The sequence below is a fragment of the Rhagoletis pomonella genome, unplaced genomic scaffold, assembly GCF_013731165.1.
Source record: "Rhagoletis pomonella isolate Grant_MI unplaced genomic scaffold, Rhpom_1.0 Rhpom_scaffold_13070, whole genome shotgun sequence".
Taxonomy (NCBI): Eukaryota; Metazoa; Arthropoda; class Insecta; order Diptera; family Tephritidae; genus Rhagoletis; species Rhagoletis pomonella.
Genome location: NW_023471600.1, coordinates 1 through 4,405, shown reverse-complemented (window position 1 = coordinate 4,405; position 4,405 = coordinate 1). Strand labels below are relative to the sequence as shown.

Below are 4,405 nucleotides of genomic sequence, written 5' to 3'. Positions count from 1 at the left end.
TTAAAAAAAATTATTGCTCTTTCTACATTAAGTCAGTTAGGATTAATGATAAGAATTTTATCAATGGGATTTTATAAATTGGCTTTTTTTCATCTTTTAACTCATGCATTATTTAAGGCTTTATTATTTATATGTGCGGGAGCTATTATTCATAATATACAAAATTCACAAGATATTCGTTTAATAGGGGGATTAGGGGTTTATATACCTTTAAGTACTTCGTGTTTTAATGTTGCTAATTTAGCTTTATGTGGAATGCCTTTTTTAGCTGGATTTTATTCTAAGGATATAATTTTAGAAATTGTTTCATTAAGTTATATTAATTTTTTTTCTTTCTTTTTATATTTTTTTTCTACTGGATTAACAGTTTGTTATTCTTTTCGATTAATTTATTATTCAATAACGGGAGAATTAAACTGTGGTTCTCTAAATATATTAAGAGATGAGGGTTGAATTATACTTCGTGGAATAAGAGGTTTATTAATTATAAGAATTATTGGGGGGAGAATTCTTAGATGGTTAATTTTTCCTACCCCTTATATAATTTGTTTACCTATATATATAAAATTATTAACTTTATTTGTTTGTATCATTGGGGGATTAATAGGTTATTTAATTTCTCATGTTTCTTTATTTCATTTAAATAAATCATTTAATAATTATTTAGTTAGTTATTTTTTTGGTTCCATATGATTTATGCCTTATATCTGTACTTATGGAATTATTAATTTTCCATTAAATTTAGGGGGATTAGTTTATAAGTCATTTGATCAGGGTTGATCAGAATTTTTAGGTGGTCAAAATTTATATAATAGATTAATTAAATTTTCTAATTGAAATTTTTTTTTTCATAATAATAACTTAAAAATTTATTTGCTATTATTTGTTTTATGAATTACTTTTTTATTTAGATTTTTTTTATTATTTTATTCAAGTAGCTTAAATTTAGAGCATAACATTGAAGATGTTAGGGTAATTGAATAATTCTTGAATGTAGTGAACTAATATTTGTAATTTATAAAAAAAGAATATTTTAATTTTACAATGAAAATGTAATGTTTTTATTAAACTATATAAACAGAAGTATAAATGGAATATAACCATTAAAAGATAAAAGTTAGCAGCTTTTTCTTGAACATCATACTTCCTTAATTGGAGTATAAATCTCAATTTTATTATTAACAGTGATAAGCCTCTTTTTGGCTTCAATTAATAGATAGATATTAATTGAAAATAAGGGTATTAAATTACCTAGAATTAGGTCGAAACTAATTGCAATAAATCGCTTCATATTCAATTAATTAAGGTAGATTGAAATTTCAATACTTTTTGAATGCAAATCAAATGTTATAATTAACTACAACCCTAGTTTGATCAATTTAATATTCCTTGATTTCATTCATGATATAAACCAATAATTAAAATAATGATAAAAATAATTGAAGTAATTGTTCATATAAAAATATTTGAAATTTTAATAATTAAAATTATTGGTAAAATTAAAGCAATTTCTACATCAAAAATTAAAAAAATAATTGTAATTAAAAAAAATCGTAAAGAAAAAGGAAGACGTGATGAAGATTTTGGATCAAATCCGCATTCAAAAGGTGAACATTTTTCTCGATCTGTTAATGCTTTTTTTGATAGAATTGATGCTAATATTATTACTACTCTAGAAATAATAATTAAAATTGAAGTTATAATAGCAATTGAAAAAATTATTTATACTACTAGATTAGTAGACCTTATGATTGGAAGTCAAATATACTTGTATACTATATAAATAATTAATTAGTTAACCTCCTCATCAATAAATTGAAATATAAAGGAATAATCAAACAATATCAACAAAATGTCAATATCATGCAGCAGCTTCAAATCCAAAATGATGAATTTTTGAAAAGTGATTATTTAAATGTCGAATTAAACATACTAATAAAAAGGTAGTTCCAATTAATACATGAATTCCGTGAAAGCCTGTTGCTATAAAAAAGGTAGAACCATAAACTGAGTCTGCAATTGTAAAAGGGGCTTCAATATATTCATACGCTTGTAAAATAGTAAAATAAATACCTAATAGTACTGTAAAAAATAATCCTTGTGTGGCTTGTGAGTGATTCCCTTCTATTAAACTATGATGTGCTCATGTAACAGTTACTCCTGAAGCTAAAAGAATTGCTGTATTTAGTAAAGGAATTTGGAATGGATTAAAAGGTTTAATTCCTATAGGCGGTCATGACGCTCCTAGTTCAATAGCGGGTGATAAACTTCTATGAAAAAAAGCTCAAAAAAAAGACATAAAAAATAATACTTCAGATAAAATAAATAAAATTATTCCTCATCGAAGACCTAAAGTAACAGAAATAGTATGCAATCCTTGAAATGTACCTTCACGTGATACATCTCGTCATCATTGATAAACAGTTAAGATAGTAATAATATTTCCTAATACAAATAATGAAATATCATATTGATGGAATCATTTTACTAAACCTGAAACTGAAGTTATAGCACCGATGGCTCCTGTTAAAGGTCATGGGCTATAGTCTACTAAGTGAAAAGGGTGATTAGCGTGTGTTGACATTAATTAACTTCTCTAGAGTATAATGTTCTTAATACAGCAAATACATAAGATTGGATAATTGCTACTGCTGATTCAAGAATTAATAGAGCAATTTGGCCAATTAAAAGTAAAGAAATAATTATATATGAAAGTGAAGGGCCAGTATTTCCTAATAATGTTAGTAGTAAATGTCCTGCAATTATATTAGCTGCTAATCGAACTGCTAAAGTTCCTGGGCGAATTACATTACTAATTGTTTCAATGCAAACTATAAAAGGTATTAAAATTGCTGGGGTTCCTTGTGGGACTAAATGAGCAAATATATGTTGAGTATTATTAATTCATCCGTAAATTATAAAACATAATCATAAAGGTAGAGCCAAAGTTAAAGTTAATGTTAAATGACTTGTTCTTGTGAAAATATAAGGAAATAATCCTATGAAATTATTAAATAAAATTAATGAAAATAATGATACAAAAATAAAAGTTGAACCTGAGTGACTTGATGGTCCTAGTAATGTTTTAAATTCTTTATGAAGTGTTAATAAAATTGAATTTCAAAATACATGATAACGTGAGGGTATAAGCCAGTATACTGATGGAATAATTAATAATCCTAAAAATGTTCTTATTCAATTTAATGATAAATTAAAAATTCTTGAAGAAGGGTCAAATACGGAAAATAAGTTAGTTATCATTTTCATTCTAATGATTTAGTTGATTTTTGTGAAATCAGAGATTTAGGTGATTTAGGAATTATTGAATAATAATTTATTATTCTAAATAAAATAAAAGTAATTGAAAAAATAATAAATAAACTTAATCAACCGATAGGGGCTATTTGTGGAATCAAAAAATATTAGAAATTTTAATAATTTTAGTTTGACATACTAATGTTATATTTTAACTAATTTTTTTCATTAGAAGTAAGTGCTAATTTACTATTAAGTGGTTTAAGAGACCAATACTTGCTTTCAGTCATCTAATGATGAATTTACTATATTTGTAATTCATTTAATAAAATGATTAATAGGGATACTTTCAATTACAATTGGCATAAAACTGTGATTAGCACCGCAAATTTCAGAACATTGTCCATAAAATAAACCTGGTCGATTTATTAAAAAATTAGTTTGATTTAGACGACCAGGAGTTCCATCAACTTTTACACCTAAAGAAGGAACTGTTCAAGAATGAATTACATCTGCTGCAGTTACTAAAATTCGAATTTGAGAATTTATAGGTAAAATTACTCGATTATCTACATCTAATAATCGAAATCCATCTGTAGTTAATTCATTTGTTGGAATTATATAAGAATCAAATTCTACATTTATGAAATCTGAATATTCATAACTTCAATATCATTGATGTCCAATAGTTTTTAAAGTTACTGAAGGTTCATTAATTTCATCTAATAAATATAATAATCGTAAAGAAGGAAATGCAATGAATAAAAGTACAATAGCTGGTAAAATTGTTCAAATTATTTCAATAGTTTGGCCTTGTAATAAATTTCGATTTGTATAATTATTAAAAAATAACATAAATATTAAATAACCAACTAAAGTAGTAATTATTACTAAAATTATAAGTGTATGATCATGGAAGAATGTAAGTTGTTCTATAAGGGAAGAGGCACTATTTTGAAGGCCAAGAGCAGCTCATGTTGACATTTATTTATAAATATTCTAATAAACGTAAAATACTTTATATATGAAGCTTAAATCCATTGCACTAATCTGCCATATTAGAAATTTGTTAAAATAGGCAATTCAGAATATCTATGTTCTGTTGGGGGTGTATTTTGTAATCATTCAATTGAAGAATTTAATTGTATTG

General features: G+C 24.9%; 1 pseudogene; it reads left to right on the top strand.

The window, feature by feature from the left end:
- Positions 1-6: 6 nt before the first annotated feature.
- LOC118756931 lies at positions 7-828 on the top strand (annotated as a pseudogene).
- The last annotated feature ends 3,577 nt before the right edge of the window (positions 829-4,405 follow it).